This window comes from Lagenorhynchus albirostris, chromosome 7 (assembly GCF_949774975.1).
Source record: "Lagenorhynchus albirostris chromosome 7, mLagAlb1.1, whole genome shotgun sequence".
Taxonomy (NCBI): domain Eukaryota; kingdom Metazoa; phylum Chordata; class Mammalia; order Artiodactyla; family Delphinidae; genus Lagenorhynchus; species Lagenorhynchus albirostris.
Window position 1 is genome coordinate 87,822,038 of NC_083101.1, and position 22,552 is coordinate 87,844,589.

A 22,552-nucleotide genomic window follows, 5' to 3' on the forward strand; every position below is an offset into this window, starting at 1 on the left:
TCATAAAATTCCTTTTAAAATTTCAAAAATAAATGTGGTTATGTTAAACCATAGCTTCTTTGATATTTTATTAACTTACTGATTTGGGAGAATAATTTAGGAGAAAAATTTGTCTCTTTGGAACATTTTTTCCATGAATTTTACAGAACAATCTTCATTGTGCCAGTATTACAGAATGAATTATAAATCTGGGACTTTCTATAAAGTTTCTAAATCTAGTATTTAATGGAAAATCTTTGCTGTTTCTGTAGTGGTAAGATAAATTAAACCTGTACCTCATAACTGATAAGCTCACAATTAAATTTATTTTGGTGGAGCCTGAGGAGAATGTCTGTGTTTGTGTTTTTGGGGGTTGAGGAGGGTGGCGGAGAGTGTAGCTATGAGGAGGAAGTTCCCATCTGAGCTATTCTTAAAGAACCACAGTCTACAACTTTGTCTAGATAGAATATTGTGAAAGGGCATGATTTTATTCTGATTTTACATTTCAATGTTGTTACTTTAACTGTCACTTGATTTTTGTCCTCAAGTGATAAGGTACAAATGTAAATTAAAACAGTCACATGTTCTGGAAATATTAACTGAACGAACAGTGGTTTCTCTTTGTAAGTGAACTTAACTGTACAAATGGCAATATTTCAACTTGATCGTGCTCTAGATAGAAATCATTTAATACTTCTTTTCTAAAACCACCTGATACTTTAATAAATAAAGATTCTTTCAGGCCAATTTAACAGGAATCTAGCAAAATAACACAAAGCATTCAATTACTTAATTAGAATATATGTTAAATATTCCAGACTAATAGTGTAGTTTTAGTAGGTATCAATCATGTATAAAAATATTTGTTAGCTCTACCTTTAAGAAATAACACAGGAACACAAATCATGATAGATATTTTATATTAATTAATCAGTCATGAGTGTGGGCATGACTCACTTTCTTGGCCCTTCTCACTTACACTTGATGGGGATGTGAAGATGTTGAGGGCATAAACAACTCCCCGTTTCTCCTCCCCCACCTCTGGCAACCACCATTCTACTTTTTAGTTTCTATGAATTTGACTACTTTACGTATCTCATACCCAGTGTCCAGCAGAGTACCATGCACTGGTTACCAACACCAGGGGAAGGACTGTAAACACTTCTGTACATTGCATCTTGGTATTGGAGTTGCCAAGGAAAACAACACAGTTAATTAGGCACTGGATGGAACAACGCTTTACTTACATAGAGAAGAGACAGAAAAAGATCAGCCTCAGTAGTATGTGTCAGTCCTCCATGGCCAGGGAGTTTCTCCTGGTGGCTGACTCAGGCCAATTTGCCTATGTGCATCCCTCTCATGTTGCAGTGGAAGGAACCCTGTCCCCTCCCTGTGAGGAGGGATATGACGGTGGGGGTGGCCAGGTGCCATATGACACGCACATTTAAAGCAGAGATGAGAGTACTAACTGTGGCTGTAACAAGGAGAATATTCCCATGGCATGATAAGCTCACACAGGCTATGTGGGCTCTTTATCTCTTGGTATGGAAGTGTTCCAGACCCAAGGCCCATTCTTATGTGACCAAGTGGGAGTCAAAATACTGCGTACGTGAGACTGCTTTTACCAACATACAGTATTTGTCCTTTTGTGACTGGCTTATTTCCCTTAGCATAATGTCCTCATGTTTCACCCATGTAGCATGTGATAGACTTCCTTCCTTCTTTTTAAAGCTGGATAATATTCCACTGTATGTATATGCTATCTTTTGTTTACTCACTCATCCATCAATGGACGTTTGCCTTGCTTTCCACCTCCTGACTACTGTGAATGGTGCTGTTATCAACATGGGTGTGCAAATATCTCTTCAAAACCCTGCTTTAAATGCTCTTGGATATATACCCAGAAGTGGCATTGCTGGATCCTGTGGTAGTTCTATTTTTAATTTTTTGAAGAATCTGTATACTGTTTTCTACAGTGGTTAGACCAGCTTACAATCCCATAAACAGTGCACAAGGGTTCCAATTTCTCCACATCTCTGCTAACACTTGTTCTATGAACTGAATTTTGTTCCCTCCCAAATTACTACGTTGTAGCCCTAACCCCCAATATGATAGTATTTGGGAAATGTGACCTCTGAAGATAATCAGGTTTATATGAGGTCATAAATGTGGGGACTTCATGATGGGTTTAGTGCCCTTTTAAGAGATGCCAGAGAGCTTGCTCTTTTCCTCACCCTATATGCACATGCATCAAGGAAAGTCCATGTGAGCACAGGGAGATGCAGCTGCCTACAAGCCAAGAGGAGAAGTCTCAGAATGAAACCTGCTTTGTGGGGACCTTGATCTTAGACTTTCTAGCCTTTAGACCATGAGACTGGCTGACACAAGCCGCCCAGTCTATGGTATACTGTTATGAGGGCCCAAGCTAAGACTCATGTTATTTTCAGTTTTATTGATACTAGACATCCTAATGGGTGTAAGGTGATATCTCACTGTGATTTGGATTTTCATTTTCATGACTAGTGATGTTGAGCCTTTTTTCATATGCTTGTTGGTCATTTGTACATCATTTCACCTGTTGACTGTGTCCTTTGATGCACAAAAGCTTTTCAACTTGATGTAGTCCATTTATTTTTTTGCTTTTGTTGCCTTGCTTTTGGTGTCATATCTAAGAGATCATTGCCAAGTACACTGTCATGAAACATCCACCTTCCGTCCACAAATATTGGTGCTCTTGGTTATCAGGCCTTCAGACTCAGAATGGGACTTAGACCATGGTTCTCAAGCCTCTGGACTAGGGCTGGGACTTAACACCATCAACTCAACTGGTTTTCAGGCCTTTGAATTTAGACTGAATTACACCACTGGTTTACTGGTTCTCCAGCCTCTGGACTAGGGCTGGGACTTAACACCATCAACTCAACTGGTTTTCAGACCTTTGAATTTAGACTGAATTACACCACTGGCTTTACTGGTTCTCCAACTTATAGATGATGGATTGTGGGACTTCTTGAACTCCGTAATCATGTGAACTATTCCTATAGTACACTATTTACATATAGCTATATATATTCTGTTTCTCTGGAGAACCCTGACTAGTAAAGATTTGGGTATGGGGAGCAGTACTAGAAGAACAAAATGTTAAGGATGAGTTTTCTGAATTGGTTCTGGGGTTTCTGGAATTGGCTCTCTAGTCTGATTAGATTTAGAGATGCTAATGACTCCATTTCGTAGTAGAGAGCCCTGATAGTCCATGGTGTGAAAAGTATATAGAGATATGCAAAACATCTGCATTGAATATCCTCATCAACCACTTAAAAGAAGAAAGGAACTAAGTGACTCTGTGTTTGGCATTTTTGAACATTTTTGGAAAACCAAGGAATATAATGTGTTGGTTGTTTCTAATGTTGTTGGACAAAGTGGTGAAAGAAAAGGATGAGCTCTGGGATTCAAATTCCCAGCTCAGGTTCAGCATAAAGTGACCTAAGAGCTTCTACGAATGCCCTGAGGGACAGCCATATCTCCTGTAGCCACACGGCTGATATTTCTGAGAATCAAAAATTGATTCCTTGCCTAGCAATTGGCTGAATTATAATGCAAGTTGACCTCCCAGCCTCACAGCATGTCTTCTGTTAAAGTGAATGCATTGCTTGGGAAAGAATGGGATTCTGTAATTTGGGGTGGGGCCATGTGGAAGACCCTGATGAAACTGGGGACACAGAGCCCCTAAATTCTGATGAGTCTTCTTTTCTTGTGGGATTGGCCTCACTGGCTCCATCTCCAGCAAAAGTGGCCTCCTCAATCCCTATCAGAAGATGTATCTCCACCCCCAGTGATAGGCGGCCTCTCCGCCAACAGTGGTGGCCAAGAAGAGTGGCTTCACAAAGTGAATCGGCTATATGTATACATATATCCCCATACCCCTCCCTTTTGCGTCTCCCTCCCACCCTCCCTATCCCACCCCTCTAAGTGGTCACAAAGCACAGAGCTGATCTCCCTGTGTGATGCAGCTGCTTCCCACTAGCTATCTACTTTACATTTTGTAGTGTATATATGTCAATGCTACTCTCTCACTTCGTCTCAGCTTACCCTCCCCCTCCCAGTGTCCTCAAGTCCATTTTCTATGTCTACCTCTTTATTCCTGCCTTGCAGCTAGGTTCATCAGTACCTTTTTATTTTTAGATTCCATATATATGAGTTAACATACAGTATTTGTTTTTCTCTTTCTACTTACTTCACTCTGTATGACAGACTCTAGGTCCATCCACCTCAGTATGAATAACTCAATTTCATTTCCTTTTATGGCTGAGTAATATGTCATTGTATTTATGTGCCACATCTTCTTTATCCATTCATCTGTCAGTGGACACTTAGGTTGCTTCCATGTCCTGGCTGTTGTAAATAGTGCTGCAATGAACATTGTGGTACATGAGTCTTTTTGAATTATGGTTTTCTCAGGGTATATGCCCATAGTGGGATTGCTGGGTCATATGGCAGTTCTATTTTTAGTTTTTTAAGGAACCTCCATATTGTTCTCCATAGTGGCTGTATCAATTTACATTCCCACAACAGTGCAGGAGGGTTCCCTTTTCGCCACACCCTCTCCAGCATTTATTGTTCATAGATTTTTTGATGATGGCCATTCTGACCAGTGTGAGGTGATAGGTATCAATCAACTACATACAATGAGGTCATTGTAGTTTTGATTTGCATTTCTCTAATAATTAGTGATGTTGAGTATCCTTTCATGTGTTTGTTGTCAATCTGTATATCTGTTTTGGAGAAATGTCCATTTAGGTCTTTTGCCCATTTTTGGATTGGGTTGCTTGTTTATTTGATATTGAGCTGCATGAGCTGCTTGTATATTTTGGAGATTAATCCTTTGTCAGTTGCTTCATTTGCAAAGAATTAATTACAAGTAACTGAATAATTTCATGTTAATCAAAAGTAACTGCTGGGGGAAACAGAAACCTGAGCTGGGCATTTGTATTTGAGATAGTGCTTTCAGAGTGAATTGATATGAACTACTTCTCCTCTACCTGGCTTTGGAGCTAATCCACAATGTAATCATATTTATTTACATTGCAAACCTGAGTATGGAAGAATAAAACTGAGGCCACACTTTTTAGTGAATTTCAAGGAAAGAAAAAGTGTTCTTTCAATGACTGTATGTTATCTAGCACTGAGTGTCTGAAAAGTCTCATTTTCTTGTGAAATAGCCATGAAATGAGTTGGGAGATTACAAAAAAGGAGAAATTAAAATAGGCTAATATATTCCATGATCATTTTATAGAAGTAGGAATCTTAGCCAAAAATTAATATTGCAAAAATAACAAAAAATAATGAGACACTCCCTTGTGCCAGGCATGCTAAGCAATTTAATGAATGTATAAAATTTAAGTAGCTGTATAGGGAAAGCATACAATGATGAAAACTGTGATGTAAGGAAGAATGGCACATGAATGGGTGACACTTACAAGGAGACTGGATCATATAAGCTCTGGCATCAGGGTAGGCAACAGAAAGAAATACATCTGATAATGTAAGAGGGGTTCATAATTTATTTGATGGTCACTAAATTTCATGTATGAAGTTATATGTAAAACCCAGCTTTATAAGCCATAAGTTATTTTGTCAGCCCAGAGAAAAATGAATTTAATACATTATGTAAAAATTAAATCCAATTAGGAATAAGAAAAATTGAGGCATTAAAGAGCAGGGCTCTAAGTTTTGGGTGATGTCATTAGGCAGTGAGAACATGAAAATACTGAGTACAAAGGAAAACTAAAATGTCAGGAAGTATTGAAAGATTGGTATGAGGATAACAGAGATGATTCAGAACTTTAAAGTGATTTCTTGGTTGTCTGATATGAGAATAGGCTACCAGGACAAAATAATTATGGAAGGGGAAAAAGAAGGATATTTGAGTTGTGAGAAAAAAAATTTTAGTTTTTTTCAACCATTTTGAGAATAAAGAGACCATAACACTGAAATACAGCTGCCCTGAAGGGGCACAAGTCATTAGAATAAAGTAAAAAGGCTTAAACCGCAGGTATGGATGAGGCCTGGAAAGAGTTATTGTATAAGAAGAAAAAGAGCAGAACTTGAGGATAGAGTGCTCAAAGATAGACAAATTAGGAGGAGAGAAAGACTGGGAATCAAAATTCTTTCACTCTCAGATATCCATTGTATGCCTATTCTGTGCCTTATTATGTTTGAGGCAGGAGAGATACAACTTTAAACCAGGTCAACTAATGTGAATAAGCACTTAGGGAAGCACAGACAAAAGTATGATAAAATCAAAGTTTGGGCTGATTTCAGGAATCATGATTAGTAAGTATCATCAAAGGAAGCAGAAAGAGTGTGGGAAAGAGATGTAGTGCCCCCAAGTTTTTCAAATAGGACAGATAAGTGGAAATTTTGAAATACAATTTCAGAAGTAAGAAGAGCTAGTAAGTGCTTAGGAGAAAAAACAAGGGAAGAAACGGACTGCTTGAAATGAAGAGTGCCATTATAAATAGGGAGGTTGTGGAAGGCCATACTGAGGTGATGTAACAAGACCTGAATCCTCTTATAGAAACAAACACATTTGTGAGGAATACATGTAATGAGTACCTACCTCTCACTACTTTGTCCGTTTCTAGCTTTTTAAACATGGAAACTAAAACAAATACACATAAGAGATCGGATCAAGATGGCGGAGGAATAGGACATGGACCTCACCTTCTCCCACAAATACATCAAAAATACATCTACATGTGGAACAATTCTCACAGAACATCTACTGAATATGGGCAGAAGACCTCAGACTTCCAAAAAGGAAGAAAATCTCCACATAAGTGGGTAGGGCAAAAGAAAAAAGAAAAAAAAGAGACAGGAATTGGGACAGGACCTGTGCCCCTTGGATGGAGCTATGAAAGAATAAAGGTTTCTGCACACTGGGAAGTGCCCTCAATGGTGGGGAGATTAGCTGGGACAGAGCAGGTGGGTCGGGCCTGGGTGCTGAGGCCCAGGCTTCAGAGACCAGACCCAGGGGAGAAGACTGGCGTTGGCTGCATGGAGACATCCTGAGGGGGCAAGGGTGTGGTACGCCACAACCAAGGGAGTATGGGGGGAGGCCTGGGCCCACCAGAAAGGCAGGGCACCACCACTGGGTGGTGTGAAAGGAGAGGGGTGGGCCTGCCATAGGAACTTCTTTTTTCACATGCTCTCTCAAGTGGCAGGGCACCGCCTACGTGAGCTCAGGGGATGGGCACAAGCCACAGCTGCCATCTCGGACTCCAGAGGTGGGCCCAGACCACCTTGGCTGCTACTGCCAAGGGTCCTGAGACCCAACGCCAACTGCTGCCCCCACCTCCTGAGGAGTGCACTCAACCCACTGCCACTACTGAGGGACCTGCAACTGGGAGCCAACCACTACCCCCTCCTTCCTGGGAGCATTCATGGGCAGCATAACTGCACACCCCCTATCAAGGGGATAATGGCCAGCACACATGGAGGAAAGAGATAGCAAGCATCCAAACCAAAAATAACCTTCACACCAAAGAATATTAAGCCCACACAAGCTACGAAGGGATGCTCCCATATATAAGTAGCCCTCTAAGACAACAATAGATAATTGTTTCTCCTAAACTCACAGACTAAGAGAAATATAAGCAAAATGAAGAAGCAGAGGAACCACTCCCAGTTAAAAGACCAAGAGAGGACTTCCCTGGTGGCACAGTGGATAAGAATCCACCTGCCAATGCAGGGGGCACGGGTTCAAGCCCTGGTCCAGGAAGATCCCACATGCCACAAAGCAACTAGGCCCATGCGCCACAACTACTGAGCCCACGTGCCACAACTACTGAAGCCCGTGCACCTACAGCCTGTACTCTGCAACAAGAGAAGCCACCACAATGAGAAGCCCATGCACCGCAATGAAGAATAACCCCTGTTCGCCACAACTAGAGAAAGCCCACGCAGCAACAAAAACCCAACACAGCCAAAAATAAATTTAAAAAATTAAAAAAAAAAAGACCAAGAGAACTCCCCTGAAGGAACAATGAAACAAACCTCTTCAGTCTAATAGACACGAAGTTCAAAAAGGAGGTAATAAAAATACTGAAGGAATTTAGAAAGACTACTGACAGAAATGCATACTACTGTAAAAAGAAACTAGAAACTATAAGGAGGAGCCGAAATTAGAAAATTTATTTGCTGAGATGAACCTGAACTAAAGGCAATGAATAGCAGAATGAATAATGCAGAAGAAAAATAAGTGATCTGGAAGATAGAAAAATGGAAATTACCCAATTGAAACAGCAGACAGAAAGCCAATTAAAAAAAAAAGGCAATATAAGAGACCTATGAGATGGTATAAAATGTCCCAATCTATGCATAATAGGGATTCCAGAAGGAGAAGAAAGAGAAAAGGGGATTGAAAATGAATTTGAAGAAATTATGGCTGAAAACTTCCCAAACCTAAATAAGGAAACAGATAGCCACATATAGGAAGCATACAGGGTCCCCGAAAATGTGAATCCAAACAGATCTACACCAAGGCATATTATAATAAAAATGGCAAAAGTTAGAGGATTCTAAAGGCAGCAAGAGAAAAACAAAGAGTTAATTACAAAGGTACCTCTATAAAGTTATCAGCTGATTTCTCTACAGAAACACTGCAGGCCGGAGGGAGTGGCAACATATATTGTCTTGAAAGGGAAAGATCTGCAACCTAGAATACTCTAGCTAGCAAGATTATCATTTAGAAAAGGAAAAATAATAATTTCTCTGACAAGCAAAAACTAAAAGAATACAGCAATAGTAAACCTATCCTGAAAGAAATATTGAAAGATATCCTCTAAATAGAAAAGAACCAAGAAGATATATGAAGGAGGAAATAATAATTGGAAATTAAATCACTTAAATTAGCCAGTATACAGATCAAAATGAGAAAAAAGAAAAAAACCTATATGTGAAAGCAATTATAAATAAAAGGAATAGCAAAAGGATAAACATGAAGATGTAAAAAAGGACATCAAAATCATAAAATGTGGGAAAAGAGAGTAAGAAAATGCAGATTCTTTCTTCTTTTTTTTTTTTTTAGAATGTGTTTGAGCGTATATGACTATAAGTCAAGCAGATATAGGAAGGGGTTAACATACTTGAAAAACAGGGCAACCACAAATCAAAAACATACAATAGATTCAAAAAAACCAAAAAGAAGAGAACACAAGCATAAAAGGAAATCATCAAAGCAGAAAAAGAGCAAAGAAGAAACAAAGAATCAACTGGAAAACAAGGTTTAATATGGCAATAAATACATATGTATCAATAATTACCTTAAATGTCAATGGACTGAATGCTCCAAAAAAGACATAGAGTGGCAGAGTGAATAAAAAAAACAAGAGCCTACAATATGCTGCCTATAAGAGACCCACCTTAGGGCAAAGGACACATATATATTGAAAGTGAGGGGATGGAAAAAGATGTTTCATGCAAATGGAAATGAAAGAAAGCAGGAGTTGCAATACTTATATCAGACAAAATAAACTTTAAAGCAAAGGCTATAAAGAAAAAGAAGGACACTACATAATGATAAAAAGATCAATACAAGAAGAGGATTTTTACACTCATCAACTCACATCAATGGACAGATCTTCCAGACAGAAAACCAATAAGGCAACAGAGATCATAAATGATACAATAGAACAGTTAGACTTCATTGATATTTTCAGGACATTACATCCAAAAAAATGAGAATACACATTCATTTTAAGTGCACATGGAACATTCTCTAGGATTGACCACATACTAGGGCATAAAACTAACCTCAACAAGTTTCAGAATATAGAAATTCTTTCAAACATCTTCTCTGACCACAATGGCGTGAAACTAGAAATCAACCACAGGAAAAGAAATGAGAAGAGAATGATTACATGAAGACTAAACAACATGCTACTAAAAAACCAAAGGGTCAACAAGGAAATCAAAAAAGAAATTTAAAAATACCTTGAGACAAATACCAATGAAAACACAACCATACAAAATCTATGGGATGCAGCAAAAGCAGTTCTTAGAGGGAAGTTCATAGTGATACAGGCCTTCCTCAAAAAACAAGAAAAATCTCAAACAACCTAACGTACCAACTAAAAGAATTAGATAAAGAAAAACAAAATAAACTTGGTGTCAGCAGAAGGAAGGAAATAGTAAAGATCAGGGAGGAAATAAATAAAATAGAGGTAAAAAAAACAACAGAAAAAAAATCAATAAAACCAAGAGCTGGTTTTTTGAAAGGGTAAACAAAATTGACAAACCTCTGGCCAGGCTCATCAATAAGAAAAGAGAGAGAACCCAAATACACAAAATAAGAAATGAAAAAGGAGAAATCTCAATTAATACATCAGAAATTTAAAAAAACATAAGAGAATACTACGAACAACTGTATGCCAACAAATTTGACAACCTGGAAGAAATGGACAACTTTCTAAAAACATAGAGCCCACCAAAACTGAATCAAGAAGAAATAGATAATTTGAACAGACTGATCACTAGAAGTGAAATAGAATCTGTAATTTTAAAACTCCCTACAAACAAAAGTCCAGGACCAGTGGCCTCACAGGCAAATTCTACCAAACATACAAAGAAGAACTTATACCAATTCTTCTCAAACTCTTCCAAAAGATTGAAGAGGCAGGAACACTCCCAAAGACATACTATGAAGCCACCATCACCCTGATACCAAAACCAAACCAAGATACCACCAAAAAAAGAAAATTACAGGCCAATATCTTTGATGAATATAGATGCAAAAATTCTCAACAAAATATTAGCAAACTGAATCCAACAACACATAAAAAGATCATACACCATGATCAAGGGGGATTCATCCCAATTTCATGACGATGGTTCAACATACGCAAATCAATCAATGTAATATGATACATTAACAAAAGAAAAGTCAAAAACTACATGACCATCTCAAATGCAGAAAAAGCATTTGACAAAATTCAACATCCATTCATGATAAAAACTCTTACCAAAGTGGGTATACTGGGAACATATCTCAACACAATAAAAGCTATTTATGACTAACTCACAGCCAATATAATATTCAATGGTGAAAAGCTGAAAGGGTTTCCACTAAAATCTGGAACAAGACAAGGATGCCCACTCTCACCACTTCTATTCAACATAGTATTGGAAGTCCTAGCCACAGCAATCAGACAATAAAAAGAAATAAAGAGTATCCAAATTGGAAGGGAAGAGGTAAAACTGTCACTATATGCAGATGACATGATACTATATATAGGAAACCCTAAGGACTCCACACAAAAACTATTAGATCTAATTAATGAATTCAGCAAAGTAGAAGGCTAGAAGATTAACATTCAGAAATTGGTTTTATTTCTTTACACTAACAATGAAATATCAGAAATGGAATGTAAAAAAAATAAATCTTAAAATTGCACCCAAAAAAACCCTAGGAATAAACCTGACCAAGGAGGTGAAAGACCCTGAGAACTATAAAACATTGAGAACTATACACTGAGAACTGTATGCTGAGAACTATAAAACATTAATAAAGGAAATTAAACAGGATTCAAAGAAATGGAAAGATATCACATGCTCTTGGATTGGAAGAATTAATATTGTTAAAATGGCAATACTACCCAAAGCAATATATAATGTCAAATTACCTAAGACATTTTTCACAAAACTAGAAAAATAATCCAAAAATTTATATGGAACCACAAAAGACCCAGAATTGCCAAAGCAATCCTGAGGGAAAAAAAAAAAGCAGCAGGCATAACTCTCCCAGACTTCAGACAATACTGCAAAACTACAGTAATCAAAACACTGTGGTATTGGTACAAAAACAGACATATGGATCAATGGAACAGAATAGAGAACCAAGAAATAAATCCACACACCTACGGTCAGTTAATCTTCATCAAAGGAGGCAAGAATATAAAATGGAGAAAAGACAGTCTCTTCAGGAAGTGGTGCTAGGAAAGTTGGACAGCTGCATGTAAGTCAATGAAGTTAGAACATGCCCTCACACCAAGCACAAAAATAAACTCAAAATAGCTTAAAGACTTAAACATAAGACATGACACCATAGAACTCCCTGAAGAGAGTATAGGCAAATCATTCCCTGACATAATTTGTACCAATGTTTTCTTAGGTCAGTCTCCCAAGGCAATAGAAATAAAAACAAAAATGAACAAATGGGACCTAATCAAACTTACAAGTTTTTGCACAGCAAAGGAAACCATAAACAAACAAAAAAAAGGCAACCTATGGAATGGGAGAAAAAATTTGCAAATGATGCGATCGACAAGGGCTTAAGCTCCAAAATATACAAACAGCTCACACAACTCAACAACAACAAAACAACCCAATCAAAAAATGGGTGGAATACCTTAATAGACATTTCTCCAAAGAACACATACAGATGGCCAGTAGACACCTGAAAAGATGCTCAGCATCACTAATTATTAAAGAAATGCAAATCAAAACTACAATGAGAAAAAAAAAACCCACAATGAGGCACCACCTCATACTAGTCAGAATGGCCATTATTAAAAAGTCTACAAATAACAAATGCTGTAGAGGGTGTGGAGAAAAGTGAACCCTCCTACACTGTTGGTGAGAATGTAAGCTGGTGCAGCCACTATGGAAAACAGTATGGAAGTTCCTCAGAAAACTAAAAATAGAATTACAATATGATCCAGCAATCCCACTCCTGGGCCATATACCCAGACAAAACTTTAATTCAAAAAGATACATGCAGGGCTTCCCTGGTGGCGCAGTGATTAAGAGTCCACCTGCCGATGCAGGGGACACGGGTTCGTGCCCCGGTCTGGGAAGATCCCACATGCCGTGGAGCGGCTGGGCCCGTGAGCCATGGCCACTGAGCCTGCGAGACCAGAGCCTGTGCTCCGCAACGGGAGAGGCCACAACAGTGAGAGGCCTGCGTTCCGCAAAGAAGAAAAAAAAAAAGATACATGCATCCCTTGGTTCATAGCAGCACTATTCACAATAGGCATCTGTCCAGCGACAGATGAATGGATAAAGAAGATGTGGTACATATATACAATGCAATACTACTCAGCCATGAAAAGAATGAAATAATGCAATTTGCAGCAACATGGATGCAACTAGAGATTATAATACTAAGTGAAGTAAGTCAGAAAGAGAAAGACAAATACTGTATGATATCACTTATATGTGGAATCTAAAATATGGCACAAATGAACCTAACTACAAAACAGAAACAGACTCACAGACTTGGAGATCAGACTTATGGTTGCCAAGGGGGAGAGGGAGAAGGAGAGGGATGGACTGGGAGTTTGGGTTTGATAGATGCAAACTATTACATTTAGAATGGATAAACAACAAGGTCCTACTGTATAGCATGAGGAACTTTATCCAATCTCCTGGGATAAACCAAAATGGGTTTAGCCTTGGATAAACCATAATGGAAAAGAATATTTTTAAAAAGTATATATATATATATAACTGTCACTTTGCTATATAGCAGAGATTGGCACAACATTGTAAATCAACTATGCTTCAATAAAATAATAAAACAAATACACACAAATCCCTTCTCTATATGTTAACAAATGGCATAAACTGAACACCTATAGAACCATCATCAAGTCTACGATACGTAAAATGACTAGCTCTAAGACACCTCACATATTCTTTCCTGGGCACAATTTTCTTCACACTGAGAGGTCATTTCTATCATAAATTCTACAAAAATCATTTCTTCGCTTTTCTTTATACTTTTACAACCTGTTCATGCAACCCTAAAAAAAAGTTTAATTTTACACAAATTGAATAATTGCTTCTTGTGTTCAAAATTGTTTGTGAGGTTCATTCATGTATTTGCCTGTAGCCATAATTGGAAAATTCCCTTTCTATATAGCTTATCCTCCATGAATGTACCACAATTTATTTCTTCATTCATCTGTTAGTGGATATTTGCTGGATTTCATTGTGGGGAAAAAAATTCTCACTTTCTTCCTGGAGTATAGAAACACATCTTTATCAAGAATACGTAGCTAGGAGTAGAACAGCATGACGCGGGGTGTGAATATCTTGACTAGATAATGTCCATCAATTTCAAAAGTGACTGCACTTTTGTGAGGGCAAGGGGTATATGGGAAATATCTGTTCCTTCTGCTCAATTCTGCTTTGAACCTAAAATTGCTCTTAAAAAAAAGGCTTAAAAAAAGTGATTGCACCAAATTTCAATTCCTCAACAATAGATGAGGTTCTTTGATGTTCCACATCCTCATTCCTGATACTGTCAGACTCGGAAATTCTGCCAATCTTATAAATAAATGTGTAGTGGTATCACGCTGTGGTTTCATTTGCATTTCTTCCACAAGAGATGAGGTTAAATATATTTTTCCCTGTCCAATTATTCCTCCTGGGAAGGAGGAATAATAATAATAATATTATTACTGGGGATAACAATAACTGGGGAAGTTCCTTATTAAATCTTATGCCCATTTTTTCTGCTAGGTTGCCTGCTTTCTTCCTCAAAGATTTACATAATTCCTTATAATCTAAATATTAGTCTTGTCTTGCTTCCAGGTATCACAAAGATAAGATTCTGCCACAGTGTGGCTTCTCTTTTCATGCTTCTTATGATGTCAAGAAATTCTGAATTTTAATGGAGCTTATAAATCTTTCCTCATATATTGAGGGGTTTTTTTTGGTTTAAAATTTTCCCTACACAGGGTAATAAAAATTTGTTCCCGTATCTCCTTCTAAAATATTTTGTTTTGCCTCGTACAATTTAGACTTCGGTCTACCCAAAGTTGACTTTTGTGGTAGGATATAAAGCTGGGACACCATGCCAGGTTGCATATAAAAGGCTTTTGCAGCTTTCTGCACTGTCGCCCTGTTTAAAAATCAATTGTCATTAAAGCGTGCAATTATTTCTGGGCTCTCGATTCTGTTTCAAAGGTCTATAATTACCCCCACACCAGTACCATTCTGTAACAGTTACAATAGATTTACAGTATATCTTTAATACCTGTTAGAAAAGATCCTATACTATCCTGCTCTTCAAACATGTTTAAACAGATTGGTAAGAATTAAGAATTTTAAAACATCCACTGAGGCACTCATTGTGTTCATGACAACCAACGATGTTGACAGGCTCGACCCTGCCCTGATACTCCCTGGGCGAGTAGACCTGAAGGAGTACATGGGCCATTGCTCACGCTGGCAGCAGACCCAGATGTCCCAGAGGTTCTATCCAGGGCAAGCAGCTTCTCTGGCTGAGACTTTTGCAGATCGTGTCCTTCAAGCTACAGCTCAGATTCAGTCCTGCCTAGGTGCAGGGCTACTTCATGCTGTATAAGAATGACCCTTATACAGGGGCAATTGAATTGCAGGGGCAATTCACAATGTGGAGTCTCTGAGGAGGTGACAACCGGGCTGTACCCAGCTCTCTCCTCCTCTAGGAGATCAATAAACACCTGCCAAGCTAAAAAAGAATTTTATAACAGTCTTTCAATCCATGAACATGATATATGGATTTATTTCATCTTGCTCAACATTTTTCAAAATTTCAATATTTGCACAGCTGAATTTCTAAGTATGTTTGCACTGTAACTTCTTATATGATGTTTCCTCTCCTTTTTCCAGCATAGACTAGCTAATATTATGAATTTTTAAAATCCTTTTTATTCCAAGGATTAAACGTTTGGCTTTAATTTATACCATTATAATTTTCCAATTAATTCGTTTCTAATTTTTTTAAATAAATTACTTCTGTTTAAGCTTAGTCTACTCAAAATTCCTGTTCTTCAAATTTTCCACCAAGAAATGCTATACCCATAGCCCAAAAGTTCTGCACAGTAAAGGGTTAACTCAGCAGGTTTGGGGTATTCAAACCCTGCACATTCCAAAGAAATGACTGGCTTTTGACCAGATCCTGGGAGATAACTTATAAGCCCCTGGAATATCCCACCTGATAAGAATGTCTTTATATACCTCGGGACCTTGAGCCACACCAGATAGTTCAGGCTAATAATGTTACTTACGGTTGGGGCCTTAGGCCATGTTGTTATTAGTCTGATCTTTGGAAGGGATGGAGCATGAGTAATTAAGGTCAGTCACACAGATGCTCCAAGCAACCCCAATAAAAACCTTGGACACCAAAGCCTGGGTAAATCTCCCTGGTTGGCAATACTTGATGTATGTTGTCAAACATTGTTGCTGGCAGAATTAAGCACTGCTCATACAACTACAACAGGAGAAGAAAATGGGAAGTTTGCATCCAGTCTCTCTTGGAATATGCCCTATGTGCCTTTTGTCTTTGCTGATCTTTTATCTGTAACCTTTTGCTGTAATAAACTGTAAGTTTGAATATTAAAGCTTTTCTGAGTTCCTGAAGACCTCTGGATACAGATTCACAAACACATTTTATATTTTTATAAATTTGATTTTGATATATCCCTTGATCAAATAGATTTTTCAAAAATATATATGTATTTTTTATTGAAGTTTTCTTTTAACCCCAAATGTATTTATGTTTAGTTCCTCCATTGACACTTCAAAGAAAGTTTACACTATATTTTCAGAGTACAGAGTTTGAAAGACACATATAAATATGTATCACACTCATGTCATAACATATGCTATTTATATCTTCTAGAACGGGGTCAACAAACTTTTTCTTTAAAAGGCCTGATGGTAAATACTTTAGTTCTTGCAGGCCATATGATCTCAGACAACTACTCATCCAGCTTGTTGTATCAAAAAAGCAGCCATAATCAATACACAAGCAAATGACTACATTCCAAAAACCGTATTTACAAAAAACAGGCAGCTACCTGGATTTAGCACAAGGAACATAATTTACCAACTTATGTTCTGGAATCCCAGTTGTTATTCACTGTATCTAGCATGATATCAGAGTGGTATAAGTGGGTGTATGATAGCTATGTGTTCCTATTTCTCCTCATATATCTTGAAGGTTTTTTTTTCTTTAATGAATCGATGATAATTTAAGTGGCACACAGGAACCAGCGGGCTTTGCATCTCCTTTTAAAATTATCTTCTTTAGCTTTATTAAGGTGTTCTTTTTATTACTGTATGAATTTTGATGTGAATCAAAACCTTGTCCAATAGTATATTAATTAAGCCTGAATTATTTTCTGTATATTGCCTTAGGATTAAGTATCTCATATTTTAAACTTTCCAAATTATTTTAGGTATATATCTTTGATACATTCTCATGCCATTTTCTCTTAACAGGGGGCTTTAACCAATTTACATTGATATGACATATACATCCATCATATTTTATGTTACGCTGTTTACATATGTTAATGTTTACACAGGTTTTTTAATGAAAAATCTTTTCAGTGATAGGTCTGTTTTCTTTGTACTACTAACTGTGTCTTCCTTCTAATAATGAGAAAGTTTATATTTTACAATGATAGTAGTTACATTTGTAATGGTTACATTTATAATTAATAAATCTTACATAATTATTCATTATTAATTAGACAGTATCTAGTAATTTCCCACCACACAACCACTGATCCTCTCTCTCTTTTGCCATCCTTTAACCTTCCATTTTAGTTGCTTTTACAATCTTCCTTAGCATTTAACTTTGTAATCGTTAAATAGAAATTGATGACTTGATTTTTTCAGGTATGTGATATACTATGTTGCCGCATTTGAAAGAAGAAAAAATAAAAATGATTAAATTGTATCCCTTACATTACATTTTCCACACCCACATTTTATTGGATCTATTCATTTTGAAACTTCCAAAGGTACCCATTTTGAAACTTCCAAAGGTACCCATCCAAATGTATCTTTAACAGATACATTTGGGGTTAAGTTTTCCAGGAATACCTTCTGTCAGCACTCTGAAACTCTCCTGGATAACTCCCCTTTAGAAGTTTGTCTCATAACCATGGATCTTCTCCTGTTCCAACTTGAAGATAACCTCTGGCTTTATAAAGCAATACCCTGTAAATGGGAAATAATTTAGGACATGGGTTCACATGGGCTTTGATGATTCTATGTGAAGGAAGGTGCAGCTTCACAAGTGGCATAGTAACAATACTCACTTGACTTTTTTTGGAGAGGTCCAAACAAAAATATTTTCAGATACTGAAAGAGATCAATCTTCTTAAATTCCTAAATCACAAGTATAAATAACATTAAATTCCAATAAAAGTCCACACTTATCAAGTTTCAAAAAACCAAATAGGATTTTTAATTATGGATGTGAAGGAGTAATGGAACCAATTTATCCTCCCACATCAAACAATTCATAAACAATACAAAAATATATGAAACTTTGGCTTTTAGACATGATCCAACAGGCAGTGCAGATTAGGAATTCATGAGAAAAGGGAAACGAGGTGGGTGCTATGACTATCACATGTTATACTCTAATGAGTTTCAACACAGAATAAAAAAGAGCTACACTGAGAGAGAGCTATGAAGATCTACAATAGGGTCTCCTTCAGTCTTTGATTGAGTACTATGTGAAAACATGTGAGGAAACTACCTGAGGCTGGAGAAAGCACTGCCAGAAGAAAAGTAGAATAAAAAATCACCAAAGCACATACAGAGTGGGAAGTTTGTGTTTCCAAAGTGGATTTCTCATTAGAAACCACACAGGCCAAAGGTAGTGTGGTGATATACTCAAACTACTCAAAGAAAATGACTATCAACCAAGAACCCTATATGCAGAAAAATTATTTTTCAAAGATGAAGGCCAAATAAAAATATTCCCAGATAAATAAAAGTTGAGAGTTTGTTACTAGCTGACCCACCTTACAAGACACACTAAAGAAAATTCTCTTGACTGATTTAAAAAGTAACTGTATAAAACAGTATGTACATATAGTCATGTTAGGTGTCTAACATACACAAAAGTATTCAATAAAACCACAAAGAGGTAGGTAGGAGAAAGATATATTAGACTAAGGAAATAACACCTGATGGTAACTCAAATCCACAGAAACAAGAGAAGAAAAACAAAAATAGTAAATAAAAAGGTTAATAAAATAAATGTGATACATACATACATGTCCTTTTTTCTTATTACAGCTTCTTTAAAAGATATAAAATTATACAAAGTAATAATCATTAGAATGTATTGTTGAGTTTACTAACATATATAGAGATATGTAATATGTACAATAATATCACAAAGCAGGGGGAGGAATAAAGTTACATAGGAGTAACTTTTCTGTGTGTCACTGAAATTAGATTAATATAAACTTGAAGTAGATTCTGATAAGTTCAGGTGTATATGGTAAGGGCTAGAGCAACAACTAAAGAAATAAACTATAAAAAATACAGAGAAAAAATCATTAAAGGAATTTAGTGTTACATGAAAAAATATTCACATACTACAAAACAAAAGAATAAAAGAGGAATAGAGGAGGAATAAAAACATGAGACATAGAAAACAAACTGTAAATGGCAAACAAAAATCCAACTATCTCAATAAAAACACTAAATGTGAAAGAACTAAACAATTCAGACAAAAGGTAAAGATTGTCAGACTAGATTAAAAAAAAACAAAACAAAACCAAGATGAATTGTATTCAGCTTGAGCTAAGGACACATTACTTTCAAAGATATAAAAGTGTTCAAAGTAAGGAGGTGGAAAAAGGTATTTTATACAAACAGCAACCATAAGAATGTTATACTAATATCAAACAAAATAGACTTTAAATTTTAAAATGTTAGTAGATATAAAGAGATATTTTACAATGACAAAAGGGTAAATCCATCAGAAAGATACTATAACAACTATAAACATACACACACCTAACAACTGAGCCCCAAGATACAAGAAGCTAAGTGAAAGGAGACAAGTGAAAGGAGAAACTGACAAACAATAATAGTTGGAAACTTAACTATCACACTTTTAATAATGGATAGAATACTAGATTGAAGATTAATAAGGAAATACAGGCATACCCTGTTTTATTACACTTTGCTTTACTGTGCTTCACAGATACATAGTTTTTGCATTGGCTGAAGTGTTTGCCTACAAATTGAAGGTCTGTGGCAACCCTTAGTTGAGCAAGTCTATCAGTGCCATTTTTCCAACAACATTTCCTGGCTTCATGCCTTTGTGTCACATTTTGGTAATTCTTGCAATATTTCAAATTTTTCATTATTATTATATTTGTTATGGTGATCTGTGACCAGTGATCTTTGATGTTACTATTATAACTGTTTTGGGACACCACAACCTCACTCATATAAAACAATGAACTTAATTGATAAATGTTGTGCATGTTTTGACTGCTCCATTGACCAGCAATTCCTGTCTCTCTTCCTTCTCCTCAGGCCTCCATATTCACCGAGACACAAGAATATTGAAATTAGGCCAATTAATAACCCCACAGTGGCCTCTAAGTGTTCAGTAAAAGGAAGAATCATGGGTCTCTCATATTAAATCAACAGCTAGAAATGATTCAGCTTAGTGAGGAAGGTGTGTTGAAAGCTGAGAGAGACTAAAACCCAGGCCTCTTGTGCAAACAGCCAAGGTGTGAACGCAAGGAAAAGTTCTTGAAGGGAATTAAAAGTGCTACTCTAGTGAACACAAGAATGATAAGAAAGAGAAACAGCCCTAATATTTGTATGTGATGTGGTGTTTAGGTCAACATTCTGTGATTTTTTTTTTTTTTTTTTTGCCTATAGATATCTAATTATTCAGCACCATTTGTTGAAAAGACTGTCCTTTCATTGAATTGCTTGTACACCTTTGTCAAAAATCAATTGGCTGGAGAAGACCTTCAAGATGGCAGAGGAGTAAGATGTGGAGATCACCTTCCTCCCCACTTATACATCAAAAATACATCTAAATGTGGAACAACTCCTACAGAACACCTGCTGAACACTGGCAGAAGACCTCAGACTTCCCAAATGACTCCAGAGGGTGACCACCATGAAGAGGCAGGGCCAAATCCAAAGCTGAACCCCAGGAGCTCTGAGAACAAAGAAGAGAAAGGGAAATTTCTCTGTGAAGCCTCAGGAGCAGGAGATTAAACCTTCACAGTCAACTTGATGTACCCTGCATCTGTGGAATACCTGAATAGACAACAAATCATCCCAAAATTGAGGCAGTGAACTGTGGGACAACTGTAGACTTGGGGTTTGCTGTATGTGACTGACTAGTTTCTGATTTTTATATTTATTTTATTTTTCAGTGCTTGTTATATTTGGTGGATATGTTTATTGGTTTGGTTGTTCTCTTCTTTTTTATTACCTTTTGTATTTTTCTATTTCAATATTTTTTATTTTAATAACTTTATTTTATGTTTTTCTTTCTTTCTATCTCTTTCTTTCCTTCCTCCCTCCCTCCCTCCCTCTATCTCTCCCTTTCTTTCTTTCTTTCTCCCTTTTCTTCTGAGCCATGTCGCTGACAGGATCTTGGTGCTCTGGCTTGGTATCAGGCCAGAACCTATGAGGTGGGAGAGCCAAGTTGAGGACATGGGACCACTAGAGACATCCTGGCCCCACGTAATATCAATCGGCAAGAGCTCTCCCAGAGATCTCTGTCTCAATGCTAAGATCCAGCTCCACCCAACTATAAGCAAGATCCACTGCTGGACACTCCATGCCAAACAACTAGCAAGACAGGAACACAACCCCACCCATTAGCAGAGAGGCTGCCTAAAATCATAATAATTTCACAGACACCCCAAAACACACCACCAGATGCAGTCCTGCCCACCAGAAAGACAAGATCCCGCTTCATCCACCAGAACACAGGCACCAGTCCCCTCCACCAGGAAGCCTACACAATCCACAGAACCAACCTTACCCACTGAGAGCACACACAAAAACAATGGGAACTATGAATCTACAGCCTGCAAAATAGAGACCCCAAGAACAGTAAGTCAAGCAAAATGAGAAGACAGAGAAATACACAGCAGATGAAAGAACAAGGTAAAAACCCACCAGACAAAACAAATGAAGAGGAAATAGGCAGTGTACTTGAAAAACAATTCAGAGTAATGATAGTAAAGATGATCCAAAATCTTGGAAATAGAATGGAGAAAATACAAGAAACGTTTAACAAGGACCTAGAAGAACTAAAGAGAAAACAAACAATGATAAACAACACAATAAATGAAATTTAAAATTCTCTAGAAGGGATCAATAGCAGAATAACTGAAGCAGAAGAATGGATAAGTGACCTGGAAGATAAAATAGTGGAACTAACTGATGCAGAGCAGAATTAAGAAAAAAGAATGAAAAGAATTGAGGACAGTCTCAGAGACCACTGGGACAATATTAAATGCACCAACATTCGAATTATTGGGGTCCCAGAAGAAGGAGAGAAAAAGAAAGGGATTGAGAAAATATTTGAAGAGATTATAGTTGAAAACTTCCCTAATATGGGAAAGGAAATAGTCAAGTCCAGGAAGCATAGAGAGTCCCATACAGGATAAATCCAAGGAGAAACATGCCAAGACACACAGTAATCAAACTGTTAAAAATTAAATACAAAGAAAAAATATTAAAAGCAGCAAGGGAAAAACAACAAATAACATACAAGGGAATCCCC

At 37.1% G+C, this 22,552-nt stretch overlaps 1 long non-coding RNA gene across 1 annotated transcript in view; it reads left to right on the forward strand.

Moving 5' to 3' along the window:
* The window catches only part of LOC132523788 (uncharacterized), a 49,379-nt gene that overhangs the window by 13,385 nt on the left and 13,442 nt on the right, over window positions 1-22,552 (forward strand). Inside the window, exon 2 of the long non-coding RNA XR_009541648.1 lies at window positions 20,680-21,140. This is a non-coding gene — a long non-coding RNA (uncharacterized LOC132523788). The remainder of the gene's footprint in view (window positions 1-20,679; window positions 21,141-22,552) is intronic.